Source organism: Cyprinus carpio, chromosome B14 (genome assembly GCF_018340385.1).
Source record: "Cyprinus carpio isolate SPL01 chromosome B14, ASM1834038v1, whole genome shotgun sequence".
Taxonomy (NCBI): domain Eukaryota; kingdom Metazoa; phylum Chordata; class Actinopteri; order Cypriniformes; family Cyprinidae; genus Cyprinus; species Cyprinus carpio.
The window spans coordinates 16617408-16633575 of NC_056610.1; the positions used below are offsets into that span (position 1 = coordinate 16617408).

At 34.6% G+C, this 16168-nt stretch overlaps 1 protein-coding gene across 5 annotated transcripts in view; it reads left to right on the top strand.

The window, feature by feature from the left end:
• LOC109101834 (dystrophin-related protein 2) overlaps positions 1-16168 on the top strand; it is a 110017-nt gene that overhangs the window by 15312 nt on the left and 78537 nt on the right. The gene's annotated exons all lie outside the window — the stretch shown is intronic.

Consider the following 16168-nt stretch of genomic DNA (forward strand, 5'->3'; position numbering starts at 1 on the left):
GTCAAGTCACATCACAGTTATTTATATAGTGCTTTATAGAACAGATTGCTTTAAAGCAAGCAGCTTTCATCTCATCAAAGAGGGCAGAGCCGCAGGCATACCTTCCTATTACGTAATTACCACGGACCAATGGTAGTTGGAAGGTGTTTACCAGCTGGAGTGAATTTTCTGGAAAGTTTGCTTTGGCAGCTGTTTTGAACTTCTGGATTGAACTCCAAATGAATTTCATTTTGACCTATTTTGTTCAAAATGATATCATATCAGTTCGTTTTTTTCAATTTCGCTTAAAGTATACCAGGTCCTTAGGCAAATAAGTGATTACATTGAGTTTTGATCGAACCATACCTTTAAGGTGCCAATATGTTCACCCTTTAGGGGTAAATAAGATTCAAAGATATAGTTCTGAGGGAACTTTCCTACAAGAAGCTGTTGTACTAAAAATACAATTTTGTTCAAAGTCTGGTGATGTAGTTAGTTTCATTTAGCCAGATATTTAGCTAAATGTTTGTCTGAACATGATGAAAAGTGACCAGTAAGAGTTTTTTTTTTTTCTTACTTGTCATTTATTCACATGATTTTGCAACACAGAAGTCATTTTCTGTGACTGTAAGCAAGGCTTTATCTTTATTAGCCAAAAAGAATGACTAAGTGCATTAAACAGTAAATCTATTTGCACTATAAACCAGTGTGTTTATGGCTACAATAATAAAATACTATGATAAAAAATTCCAGTTTGCAATATTAAGCAGCATAATGTTTTTGTAAAAAACGAAAGTGGGTAACACCGGAAACCTTGCAGATTCAAGTTACAAACAGCTTCTCCCACTCTGAGGATAAAAATATGGTTTTTACGAAATAGTGGATTCAATTCTGTTTATTTGCTACTATGTTTCTCACAGGCACATTTGCTTACACTAACCTGGCAAATCCAGAATAGTTCTTTCTTATAAACCTAAGCATAGGACCAGCCAATCAGGTGGGAACTGCAGATTTCAGCCAGCTCTTGCCATCTTTGTGTGTTATATGCATCTAGACGATCAGTAAACACACTGTGGGTGGTCTGTGGGTGAGCCGTCTGAGGCTGAGACTAGGATGAAGTCTGACTGCAGAATCTTAGTCTTGCTAACAGAATAGGAGCAGATTTCTGTGTGTTTGGGTTTTCCTTTCTCCACAGACGTAGATTTGTGGGTGCGCGTGCTCTGACTTTAGTTTATGCGATTTCTCCGCAGCAGGAGGTGTGCGCCGTGTGTGGCTGAAGCTCCATGACTCCTTTGGGGGAGATGTGTTTTGTGAAGAGTCGTGCTAAGCTCTTGTGTGTTACTCTCTTGTAGACGAATCGTGCTTTGTTGTCATCAAAGCATGTTGTCATCGCTTGTTCCTTTTATGAAGCTTGAGTGTGCGAATCCGGTTTCATTATTGAGAGGGATCTGTGCATGCTCTCGGGCTGCTTTCCCTCTTTTCTTAGGGAGGTCTTCATGTGTCAGATCTACCTGAATTGCTTTACTTGTTTCAGGTGAAGCGTGACTAGGAGAATTTGAGTTTTATCTGGCAATGCTTTGACAGCCAAGCAGGAAAGAGGAGGACAGAATTGAGAAGGACTGCAGTGAGCAACCAACATGTCAGCTGTACAAATGCAGACAGAACGTTAGCATGTGCTTTTACATACATTCATTGGTAACACTTTACAATAAGGTTCCATAGGTCAGCAATAATGCATTAATTAATTTCAGTGGTCCTGTTGTATAATGATAACAATCAAAATATGCCAGTATTTTTAAATTCAAATGTGTGTAGCCAGTGCACTGTATCAAAATTATTAATTTAAATGCTGGTGCATGGCATTTAAGTAAACTTTATATAAAGTGGTTCTCTTCTGGTTAATAATAATATACTAATAAATTCAAACTGTATGAATTCATATTGTATTATGGGTGAGGGTTAGTATGATGAAGCAACCAAAAAAATTTTCGGTCAATAAATGCTGTCCAGTTTCAGTACATACTTGATGCATAACAGTTTGATTAAACTTAATTGAAAAGTGTTACTTATACATTTAAACACACACACACTTGAGTTTGACAGTCATTTTTTTATGCTGTTTATTATATTATTGATGCAACATCTTAAAGAAACGTTCATGGTTCAGTACAACTTAAGTTCAGTCCATGGCGTTTCATATTATCAGTTACCATAGAAGCTATTTTTTTTTTTTGCAACATTTTATTAAACTGAAAGCCACTTAAAATGATACAACAGGGCTTAGTCAGTCAGTGTTAAATACTCATTGTTTATAGTCAGAAAACTTAAATATTATTCTTGTTAACATGAGACTAGTTTGCTAGAATATTCACAATTTTCCATTGAAATCTTAACTTCACATGATGATATAAAGCTCAAATCAAATACTATATATATTTTTAAACAGGAATAGATTTAAGTAATTTAGCCAAATATGAGCTTCACAGTTCAGCCTGTTTTCTTCCATTTAAAAGTCCCTCACTGTAACACTGGAATTTGCCTTTTAAAAGAACAAGAGAAAAGTGGAAAGTATTTTCCATGGTAATTGTTATTGTGCATTGAATGCTGTCAATTGTATTGAACCTGGAACATTTCTTTAACACAGCACTCAGAGACATGGCCATTGGAAACTATCGATCTAAACAACGGATCCACATCAGTGTTCTCTGACAAATGGGTTTATTAAGATGCTCTGTGCTTGCCAGCATTTACGAGTCCATTAAACAGCATATACTTATAATGGCATATCATATTCATCTATTTTACTGTCAAATTAAGACAAAAACTGTGCCCTTTGAAGTGAGTCCTTGATAAACAATGCAAATGTTAATTGCTGTAGCCTCATATCCTGAAAGATTTTGTTTTTCTCGGGGTAATCTGGTGTGGTCACACACCAGTGAAGGTATTGGCGGTTTGTTAAAGCAAGAAGACATTACATTGCAGTAATAGAATTTTATTTAATTTTTAGTAGTGCAGAATTAAATTGTGCAGTCGCACATGCATTGTATATTTTTAATAGCTTTGAAGGAGGAACATCTAGACTAGGTTTCAGAGTCAGACTGACCTGTTTATTAAAATAGTTATTTTAATAGTTATTTTTCCAGCCATGCTATCCGTTTTAATAGTAAATTGCAGTATTTAGAGGTCTTCAAGGTTTTGAAGGGGCTTTCTGTTTTGGTGAAAAAGCAGTTCTGCAAGTATTTTAATAGCAGGTGGTTGAAAAGCTTGAAAATGCACTTCACATATCTTTTAAAAAGTTTATAAAGCTTTAAACTCTAGCTGTAATATTGGTTGTGACTTCCAAAATGCAGTTTGCCAGTGCAATACTAATCAATACTGAGAGCACAAAGCAAATGGAAAATTATTATTTACAGGAACATTGTTTTTTGAAGAGTCATCACTCAGCCCAAGAGCACTAGGCAAAAAAAAACAAACAAAAAAAAAAACATTTCCTTCAGAGAGTGTGCCCTTAGTATGTCAGAAGAAATGGGGGAAAACACAGTGTCACGTTCATCCACTTCACCCAGCCTGAAGAAATCAGACAAAGTGAGAAGGCTTCATTTTAGATGAAAAATAAACTACAATGACAGGATTTAAATTTATTTTCATATATATATATATATATATATATATTATTTTTTTTTTTTTTTTTTTTTTTCGTTCAGTAACTAAACATACTGTGGCTGCTCATGTGCATCACACCTTTGAGGTCTACTGTGCACCTTAAGGTTTTGGAGCAGGTGTTGCTTTTTGATCAAGGAATGAGTTTGGAGAGTAAAGCACTCCCTCTGCATGTGGGTGATAAGTGCATACTGCTGGAAATGAGATAGAAAGGGCCATAAATTGGATGCGTATGGAGAAGGAGAATGATAGATGGAAGTGTGCATGTGCATTAGTATGCTTCTGAATGACGTGCTCTTGAGGAATAATCCTGCACACTGTTGTGAGGGTCATCTCCTAAAAAAATATTCCAAGTTAGGCTAAATACACAGTATTTGAGGCTTAGAGGGATAGTTCACCCAATAATTAAAATTTGATGCGGCTTGTGTAGATACATTGTTTTTGATGCTGCTTAAGGGCATCCAAGATGTAGGTGACTTTGTTCTTCCACAATAATAAAAAAACCGTTGATGCGTCAGTCTTGTGTAGATACATTGAAACATGTAAAACACAAAACAAAAAAAAAATACGAAAACCAAAATCCTGCGGCTGTGCAAGAAAGACTGAAACAGAATGTATTTATATAATTATTATTTTTTTGCCTCTGATTCACCCAATGTACTAACTGTTAGAACTCTCTTGAGCGCGTCCTCCTGAGCATTCTTAGCAGCAGGTGCGTGAGGCGTCATCTTCTTATTGCTTTATGGCAGATCGCAGACTTATAAGTGCATTACCGCCATCTATCTCTCAAGTGGACCATTGACACTTTATCTACAATCTCAATTAGGAGTGTCAGTGGTCCACTTGAGAGATAGGTGGCGGTAATGCACTTATAAGTCTGCAGTTCGCCATAAAGCAAGAAGAAGAAGACACCACGCACCTGCTGCTGAGAATGCTCAGGAGAGTTCTAACAGTTCGGACGTTGCGTGAATCAGAGGTAAAAAAACAATATAAATACAGTTCAGTTTCTTGCACAGACCGATCGTTTTGTGTCTTGACACATCAATGTATTTTTTTTTTCTTGGATGCCCTGGGGGTAAGCAGATAAACATCAAATCTTCATTTTTGGGTGAACTATCCCTTTAATGTTGATTAATTTACACTTGTACCCCATAATTAAAACAAATAGACTCAAGACAGCATAATCATAACTTTTTTTTTCCCCATGACAATAATGATAAAAGCCTAAAAAGACAGCAAAATGATTATTTGAAAAGCTTTACAACTCAGATTTTAACTGAAGAATCATTGTAAGTTGTTTCATATATAATAAGCTTCACATTTTTGTTTTGACTGAAAAAATTGGTCCAGTTTACTTTTATTGTGAGTGTAAATATTTCAATTTATTTATTTAGAAAATGAGGAAGGCCATTATTTTTTTGTGGTAGCCTAATCAACATTATGCCACAAATGCTATCGACTGAGCCTTAACTTGTATTGAATCCATCATCTCTTCCTTTTTGAATCCATTTAAGCAGCTCCTTTCTCTTGCAGTTCTTCTAATGCACTTTTTTTTTGTGATTTTGAGGCAAAAATAGAACATTTTAAATGGAACTAAATGGTTTTAATTACATCTCATCATTTTAAATTCAAGGGAGTATTTTAATTAGAGAAGGCGTCTCATGCTCTTCTCTTTCCAGGGGGAGTGCTCTCTGTAACACCAAAGCAATTTGTTCCCGCTCTGCCTCCGTTTCTCATCCCCAAAACGTTTTTCTGAGTGCAGTGAAATTAATGCAGGGAGGAAATGTTGGTGGGGTTTTAATAAGATGGGCAGAAGGTTCTGAATAGGCCCTGACAACACCACAACACACGCTTTAAAGATAACCTGAAATGTTCTAAGTACATTTTCCCCTTTCTTTTGCTTACAGAAATACTTTGTATCTGCTCTCTTCTTGCGCTTGCCTGAAGTAAAAACAAGTTTGATGCTCTGTTATTAAACGTAACCAAAATGACGGGCAGTTGACAGATTTGTGAGGGAGAGAGACAGCCTTTCAGAGTGTGTCTGGCGGTGACTGGAGGAAGACCCCTTCACTTATTTCCTGTGATGTACTGTAAGATTTACAGGCTTTATTGGTCTTTGATTTGAGATATAGGCTTTCATCAAATATGGATGCCATTCCTTGGCAATCTTAAATTGGATTTATGATTAAGAATGGCAAAGTTATCACCATCTGTCCTCAGAAAGTGACATTAAGACTAAAATCCTTTTACTGCTGATTGGGAAATGATGATTGCTAGGATTAATTAATTACTCTGTAATATGTAAGGGTGGAAAGTAAGATGAGATGTTCCAGCTGCCAGAATTGTTCTGTAATTGCCTTTGTGGCTCTTATTCTCCAGTTCCAGAGAAGAGATTTCAGAATGAGAAAAACTCAGTAGTATAACATAATGCATTGTGTATGTCTAGTAACATATTCTGCTTTCATAAGGTGGCAGAATACAGTTGGTGGTTTTGTTTTAGACTCCTTAATATGGTTCTGTTTGCACACACAGTTTGAACAGGAGTGATAAACGAACTGATGATTTAAAATTTTTCATTTGTATCTTGCATGTATTGCATTGTTTAATGTTGAGTTCTAGAAGATATCAGCTGTGTATCATTTTAGATCCATTCACAGCTGATATGAACTTGTGCCTCTGTTGGGCTTGTTTATTAAATAAAGCTGTCTCAACTATTTCCAGTAAGTCACTGCCTTTAATAATTCCTTTAATTACTGTTGCTGTGGTTACAGGTGTTATTCATCACGATCTGGGTTATTTGGATGCATGTTCATGCAAGCATATTTCGATCCACACACAATTAATATTCAAGAATCAAACCTGTCATCATTACAGTTGTCAATGAACAGGTCAATGAACACACTTTTATGTGTGTGTGTGTTTTTTTTAAAGAAATTACTGTATTCAACAAGATATAATTTTAAAATAATATACTGAATTGATGCTTAGTATTTTTTTCCTAAAACTATTGACTTATTTAAATGATAAAAATGTAGCGAGCGCTGTGTCCTACTGTGAGTTGTCCATTATAGTGTTTTTTTTTATTCTCATACAATTGTAAAATCACACATAGCAGCATTTTGAAGTACTTAAACATGGCCCAGATTATGGTAACAGTGTTGTAATAATCACATTTTCCATTAGAAACTTACCACAGAAAATAATATAGTTCACTTTATAGATTTCATCTCTTTTTTTAGGTAAAAGAACTGAATACCGTGTTTCTATAATTGCCTTCGATTGACATTAAAAAGCATTATTCACATTTTGATGTGCTCAGCATGTCGGAGAATAAGTTTCTGTTCTTTGAATATCTGATGATTGCTCTTTAAAGGACAAGCTGTCCTTGTGATAATTCAGGCTTCCCATGTTCCCTTACTGTATCCTCACACCATGGTGTCTTTTACTCCGTAGGCAGTGCACTCAATGCCCTCTTGCTGTGAAAACAGGCTATTTGAAAGGATGCCTGTGTGATGTGCTCTTGTATTCCTCTTTGCTCTGCAGATGAACAGTTTGTCTTTATATAAAGCAGAACGATGCACAGACCGCCTCACATGGGCGGCACTCACACTTGACCTGCGCACCCTCGACTCAATCAGAAAATTCATGAGCCTTGTCAACTCCATCAAAAACTATTAGGGCAACACTCCAGCGGCTAATGGCCTGTCATCATTGTCACTGGCTACACTAAGTCACTCATCTATAGAAAAAAAAATCATATCTAAAGTGAAATTACAGAGTGAAATCACTGTCTAGAGCACTTGCAATTTACAGAAATAGAAAAGAATTGGCCAGCTGGGCTTGTGCTTAATATGATACATCTGCTAATCGAGAGAATTCAACCTTTGAATTGTTATTCACTAAAATCCCCAGTGGAGAGAACCGCTGACCCTATACTGTGGCGTAAGTGGAAGAGTTAGCTTGACCTTGAAAGCTCTTTTCAGTTAAACGGCCAATGGAAATGTGTGTCTGAATGTCAGATTTCAGCACATAAGGGCGGCAGCAGCCGTGGGTGTCGGACTGAATGAGACAGAAGTGCAGCTGAGTCTGTGAGTGGGAGACGGGCTAATGTGCTGGACGGATGGTTTCAGCACGATTGAGCAGCTTGTGGTTCCCACATGACTGTGATGACCACTGCCCTTTTCCCTTTGGGGGGAGCATTTTTATATGCATTGGTTTTACATTATATATTAATATATTTAAAAATTTAATTTATTCTTGTCATGCCAAAGCTGAATTTTCAGCAGCCATTTCTCCGGTTTTCAGTGTCACTTTGGTGCTCAAGAAATATTTCCTATTGTTATCAATGTTGGAAACAGTTGTGATGCTTAATATTTTTGTGGGAAAAGATTTTATTTCATGATTATGTAATAAATAGAAAGTTTAAAAAAGCATTTATTAAAAAAAAAAAAAACTATATATATATATATATATATATATATATATATATATATATATATATGTCATATTTTATATTATTTGTCATTTGATTTTTCAATAAATGAATGAATAAATACATTTTGAATGGTAACACATTACATTATATATTGTATTTTCTAACGTGATTATCTATATTTATATTAATGTATTTTATATTGTATTGTTTTAAAATAAAAAATATTATATATATATGTCATTAGATTTGATGAAAAAACAAATAAATAAATAATAAGCAAATTAAATCATTCTTACCCACACATTTATATTCATATAAATGTATTATAGTTTGAATATATTAATATATTTTAAAGTATGTAATATGTATTGAACTATTATTTTTTCAATATCTATCTATCTATCTATCTATCTATCTATCTATCTATCTATCTATCTATCTATCTATCTATCTATCTATCTATCTATCTATCTATCTATCATAATAATAATAATAATAATAATCAATAATAATAATAATAAGTGCACAAAGTTAACAGTAAATAAATCTGCAAAATAGTGGTGTAAATGTTGCTTATTGTCTTTGTAGGCTCCATGCAGAGCTGTAAAGGTCTATAATGGTAATTTAATAACAGATTATATAACCCATGACTACGTTTAAAATGGATTAGATAAACAAATGGCAGGATGTTTGTGCAGAAGCGGTTGTTCTCAAGCCAATCAGTCTCTGTGTCTCCAAATGAGCCATCGGGTGGAAAGATGGTGCACAGTTAGTGCATCATGCAGCTGCCCTGGAGACAGATCAACTTCATAATTGAATGCCCTCTCCTACAGCTCCTGCGTCGGACTCCAGGGTTGGAGGTCTGCTGCCATGCGATTGCAGTTTACTCTCTGCTTCGCCTCTCATGTTGACAGAGATATCCAATAATGTACTGCGTCTATAAGAAAGTCTTAATTAAAGGTGGTCTCCTCCCCTTACAGAGATGAGGAACTCCAATGAGGCAGAAGCAAGATGTGATTTACTCAAACATTGACTTGGTAATCCATTTAATTTTCCCTAACATTAAGTTTTAAATGCTGAAACACTCTGAGCTGTGTCACTTTATTTGTCAATAAAGGCTCAGAGCAGCGGAGACAGATGAAGGCCTGAGGCGGGGGGATGTTGTTTTGAACGAACGGCCTGCAGTTGGAACAATTTCATGCTGCATATTTCAGTTTCTCTGTTTACTGAAGATGATTATGCACCTTACATGTTCAAACCGAGTCAATTACTGTTTTCACTCGGCATGCTGTCATATTAATTTGAGTCTCTAAATACAGTGCTCATAATGGGGTCATCTGAACCAAGTGATTTGAACTGTTCGGCGGAGAATGAGTCACCCGCTAGAATGAGAAAGAGCCTCCTCTTGTTCTCGTGTTGTTTTGCTGGGGTTGAGGAGGGAGAGAGAGGGGAAATGGCTCAAAGGCATGTGGCATTCTTCCTCTTCTCCAGGCATTGTGGTTTGGGATTTCAAAGTGTTTTATCGGCACAAGGCAAAGCGCTTCTGTGAAATTTGCTGTGCGGACTCTGAGATTGGAGGTGGAAAAGCTGCATTCTTCTTAGATATGTGTGGCTAAAGGGCGTGAGTTTCCACCAGCTTTAACTCACAAGCAATGCATTTCTTTATTTCAAAGAAAAAGCCTATTGATTTGAATCCTAAGGGTCTTCAGTCCCGGAAAAGGGTTTTCATGTTATTTATCTATTTAACAGCCCATTATAAGAGAAGTCTTTGAAGTGAGAAATTTCATGTAAAGTACATTAAGGACTGTACCTATAGAAGGAGATTCACTTTCCATTTCTGTTTATTTAATTAAAAACAAACAAATAATTAATTAAATAAATGTCACTCAAAATAAACACAAATACAGAGTACATAATATGTGTGTGTGTGTGTGCATGTGTGTGTTTGTATGTGCGTGTGTGTTTGTGTATATAATATTTTTTTTTATTAATATTTATTTAATTTTTTTTGTGCAAAGCAAGGTACAATAGAAAGATTATTTTAAAAGACCACCATTTATTTGAAATAGAAAAGTGTAGATAATTTTAAACTCATTTTGGCCGATAGCCGATTTCAAAACCTGTTACGTTTAAAACCAATTTGTGTCCTTGCTGAATAACAGTATAAAAAGAAAATCTTTCTAACCCCCAAAATCTTTTAATGTTATGCATATTTATTGTTTTTAATTTTGGTTAGTTTTTAACAAGAACTTATTTTTTAGAAGATAATTTTAAACTCATTTTGGCCGATAGCCGATTTCAAAACCGATACATAATTGTTTTTAATTTTGGTTAGTTTTTAACAAGAACTTATTTTTTAGAATTAAATAAACAATAATAAAGACATTACATTAAAAAATTAAAAATAACAATTAAAAAAAAATATTAAAAAAACATATTTTTATCTCCACTTTTTTTCAATAAGAAAGATGCAGTGGTAAACTTAACATTTAATTTTATGATTTAACATTTGTAAATGGTCTAAAGCAAGAAAAAATAGTTGTAACAATTCTAAAAATCTTTTTGAGTTCATAATTTGTTTAAAAAATAACATGAATAAATCTAAGTGTCAATAATTATATAATTTAATTGTCATGTCATTTAATCTATAGATTTTGACCCATAAAACAAAAAAAACTCAACCTCAAACTCAAAACATAATCAATGCATACTCATTATGGCATCAATTGCAGCTTTATTTAAACAGAAACACTGTCTAAATATTATTTGTGTATTTTGCTTTCATTTTATTAGAAGTAGGCCAACAGCGCCACCTACAGAATTAAAACTCCTTACTGGGGCAAAAGTATCACTTATTATATAATATTATTATATTAATTTATTATATTAATTTAAACAATTATTATCAAACAGTTATTTAAAAATAAAAATAAGGGTCTTTTTTTGGCTTTGGATTAAAAGAAAAAGCTGAAGGGCTTATTGGAAATAATGCAAATTCATTCTCTCTTCATTCTTTCACTTTTCGCCAGGAATATAGCCATTTCCCCGGTAACCGCAGTAAACAAAGCAGTATAGCAACTGATTTTGCAACTTGCAGTGCTTATATTTAATCAATTAAACCATAGCCATTTGAAGTGTAAGCTATATCTCTGTTTGCATCTATACATGTTTTTCACCAGAGCACCGCCTGAGTCTTCTCCTCCCGCCCCATTTCTACTAGTGATCCTTTCCTTCCCACTGTACTCATCACTTTTGTAGGTTTCCAAGTTGAGGGGACAAATGGGTTGAATTTTGTATTATTTGATTATTTTATAAGAATGATTCTCATCAAACAACAACCAGCAGCTCAACAATCCAAGTAATCTGTTGACGTGATTATTCATATAATAAGGTTTGGGTCATACAAATTACGGGAGTTTTACCGGAGGCAAATGTAGCAAACATATAAAATATGCCGAGTGGGATTTTTTATAGAAAGAATAAAAATATGGGAGAAATATGGGAAAATATTTTAAATGGGATGATAGCGGGATAGAATGGTAAAATACAGGAGAATCCCGGGAAATATAGGAGAGTTGACAGGTATGCATTCAGACAAAATTTTGCTTCAAGAATGAGCCACAATGCTAACAATGCTATCGCACTGTTGATGTGATCTAATCGCTAACACACCCTGAGCATATGTGAGTTAATGTATTCCTCTTATCCTCAAGACATATTGGCATAATTTTTCATATCGGGCCGATGCTGATATTTACATTTAAAGCCATTATCGGCCGATTCTGATATTGGTCCGATAATATCTTGCATCCCTAATTTACTATGTAGTGTATTATATATCTAAATAAATATTTATGGCTAGTGTATAATTTTTTTTTTCAATTTACTCATTTTAGCTTTAATGGGTATGTCAAAATTTTATTTTATTTTATTTTATTTTATTTTATTTTATTTTATTTTATTTTATTTTATTTTAACCCTGTGTACATCAGTGTTGCTGTCTGCAGCCTTATGGCTTGGAAGAGTTTGGGGATTGTATGTAAGGCAATTGTAGGAGCAGGTTCAGAGTTTGTCAGTCTGAAAGGCTTTAGACAAATGGATGTCGAGTGGACATGGAGTCGAGGTTTTAGCAGGTGACAGGTAAGAAAACCCTGCCAACCTTGTGCTCTTTGGGAGACTGATGACTGGGCACTTGAGAAAGTGCAAAAGTGCCTAAGTCGCCAGAACTTTGGGGAAAAAATAGTGTTTGGAGTGCACTACTTCTCCAATCTCTGATCACATGCTTTAGATTTAAAAGGATTACTGAAATCAGAGGCCTGAATGAGATGGTTTCTCCTCTGGCTTTTGTCTGATGTTTGATCACATCATCTTCATTCTTTTGTGCAGTTCTACTGAAGATGATATGCAAGAGTTTTTTTTCCTTTGGTCTCCTTTGAGGTGTCATCAAGGCATCATGTTTTGTTTTTTTGTTTTTACCTCACTCTTGCAGGGATCTGAATAAATGATTCGGTATCTCAGATCCAATATCAGATGCTGTATGTCAACAACTACAGAGAGTTCTCTGTTCCTCCACTATTACTTTGTAGGGTTGCGTCTTAAAATCAATACCTAGATTGTATTAGCTTTCTTGTTTTTTAACCTTTGAATCGTATTGCTCAAAGTGAATCCCATCCAGCTCTAAATATCATTAATCAAGGAATAGTTCACCCAGCAAAGTTCTCTCATGTTGTTCCAAACTTGTACGTTTATTCATTTATTTATTTTTTGATTGGACAATGTAAATAATTTTCAAAGGTTTATTTATTTTCCATACTACAATAGTTCATACTGACTATCATAAAAATGGAATAAACATACAATTCATATAATGTACAAACTACCATTATGTGGCAAAGAATTGTATGAAGATTCTTCCAAATATGCCCTGTTTTGTCCTACAGATGAAATACCAAACAACATGTTGGTTTGTGACATGATGGCCAGTAAATTGTCACATAATGTACTTTTTTTTTTTCTTTTTTTTTAATTGATGGCAAATCGAATTGACGGCAAATTGTATTTTTTTATGTGAACTATTCATTTAACTATTCATTTAACTGTCAGTTCAATAGAAAAATTTTGGAGGCTGCTTTTCAATAGGCCTGTCAAAATCATTTCTATTATATTGGCAGTCCTACAGACCCCAGTTCCACATGCAATACTGTCATTTCAGGGACATCAGGGTAAATACCTACAATGGAGTGGATTGGGAGCAGGATTTTTTTTTTTTTTTTTTTGTGGACAAAGACATCTTCATGACATCTGTGGAGTGGAGTGTCATGATCTGTGACACTGGATGTGATGAGGCAGAGCTCACTGTAGATTTCTAGGAGAGGAGGTGTGATATAAGTGGCATGTGTTTTGTTTGCAGTTGTGCCTAAGCTGACATGAGTGGGAATAGACTTACAGGAGAGAGACATTCTTTGTGTATTTGTTTGAAAAACATCAAAAAGCTTGTTTGCACAGAGTTCTCGGTTACAAGGAAAATATTAAATTCAATTTACAATATAAGGCTACAGCAAACAGAAAATTTCAAAGATTCAATACAGTTTACAAATTAAAAACACAATACAAAATAAAAAAAAAAACAAACAGTTGCTTGTAAAATATTACTCATTAGTAATAAATGAGTGGAGCCATTCTGTAGTACTAAATGACACAGGCATATTTTAGAAGTGCAGTTTGTTTTTGAAGAGCAGTGGAGTTTTAAGCTCCAAAATCTTTTTAAGTTACTGCTGAAGTCTCTTTAGTCTGTTGAATGGTGGGATGTAGCCATGACTACTAAGATTCTGATTCATTCCTAATTTATTCTACAATAATAAATGTATATGTGTGTGATTGCAAACAGCTCTTTTTTTTAAAGCCATGACAAAGAATCAACTAGTTTTCATTAATATCCACCGTGGGAAATTGTCTTGGTCTCACCATGGAAACTACTAAAGAACACTGTAATCATATGTTTTAATATATATGATGTTTGATTTGTGAATATTAGTGACCTTTTCCTCCATAACTCATCTCACTAATGCATCAGAGATAAAAGCCTGACTCATAGTGACTCCCAAACCTAACATGACATTCTGCCTTGTGATGTTTTTTAACAGGACTCAACAAATCTCTGAGAGTTTGATTGATTTAGTTTTTTTAGTTTTATTTATTTTTCCCCCCTTGTTTGAGGTGTCTTCAATATGTGTCACCTTCATTTCACTCTTCCAGGATTGTTTGCAGGAAACTGTGCCATTTGTGTGCTATGCGCATACCTTAGACTTGCTCCTGTACCTCAAAAAAGATTATGAACCATATTAAAGTACTGACATTATAAAATTAGGTTCAAACCGGTTAGTTTCTCTTATTGTATTTATTATTTCATATTATTTAGAATTATATTAGCATAGTCAAGCTGTAACTTTTTTTTTAAATGGATAAAATATTGTTCTTGGCTCGAAACACAAAAATATTGGCTGTAAAAAAATTTGGCATAGTGCTGTAATACTTGATAGTTAAGAGCATTATTAGCCATTTTTGTGCTGACCTTCAACCCTGAAACATTTTGAATGTAGCAAGGTTGGCACAAAACATGTTTTGTAAAAGAAATGTTCCTTGTTTCCTTTCAAGACACAAAATTAAAATTTCCTTTCCTCATAGAGACACACAAAACTGAGTCATGCTACTAGAATTTCTCATAGTTACCAATATAGTTAGCTATTCCAGTTATAATAAGTATTTGAATTCCAAACATAATGTTAGAGGGCTTAAATTTGTAGCATTTAATGGTTGGTAACAACGTATGATTTAGCTGTAAATAAATATTTAGCATTGAACTTAATAGTTTAAGAATCAATAAGCACATTTCCCTATGGTGATCCCGTATTTATACAGCATTTACAGCCCTGTTATTATTTTGCCTGAGGTGGAAAAAAGCTCAGGCAAGAGATTTTCAGAAAAAAATGAAACCGTTTCTTGGAAAAGATTTTTCAGCAGTATTGAATAAGGCATAATGCACAGTCATCCAGTCAGTATTGCAATATAAACCCAAAAGGGTGATCTGCAAAGCAGAGGAGTCTTGTGATTTGATTTCAGAATGTAGCGATTGACTCATCAGAATCGAAGAAAAAGTAATCTATTCGAGAGATAATAAGCATAAGTAAAGACCCTCTGTTCCTCTCCTATTACTTTTAAAGTATTACATGTGTTGAATTATATTATTGAAATACTTGTATTTTCCCTTTTACTTGCTGGTACATGTGAGTTTAAGTAAGGAATTCAGTTTTACTGTTTTCAGACATCAGCTCATCATGTGAGAAGCTGGGTCATGTGTGCTGTCATATGGTCTAAAGTCTCCAGATGCATGAGGACAGACCAATGTACTCCTTAACTTCCTTTCTAGCAAAAAACACTATCTGAACATAGATAATTTATGGCTTCTTCAACACAGCTATATAGCATTCCAGGCTTTGATTTCCACTCAGTTTTTGATCTGAGATCTGAGATCATATTATAGTATAAGATACTGTACATATTTGCTAAACAAGATGTAATATATAATGCAATAACTTTGATTACACAAGAACTTGACTTGATTTTTATCGGAGATCGTTCCTGTTTATATGGAAGCCATCTGAGGATAATTCAGCTGACACTTAAGATGCCCTTTTTATAGTTTTTCTATACCTTACTGTTTGGGTTATGTTTGCGTTTAATTATTTATCAAAGGATTTGGCCATGGCCTCCCTCCTAGAGTCTCACCCTTTTAACAAACATATCAGTGTCCCACATGTGTTGGTATGGTTTGATGTTTATCTCCCAAAAGGCATTATTGACTAGTCCTAGATCAATATCACCCAGAATATGAGCATGATGTATTCCCATCGACCTGAAAGAAAGAACAATCTCACAGAGTCGACCAAAACTCCATTAGGGAAAAAGAAAGTGTGATTACAGGCCTGATAATGGGGCTGTATACACATTGAAGTGTATCACTCTCCCCATATCTATTGGCGGCATGAGTTTGGATGTGGAAAGTAGTGGCCATCAGCCCCAATGTTCCATCAAGAC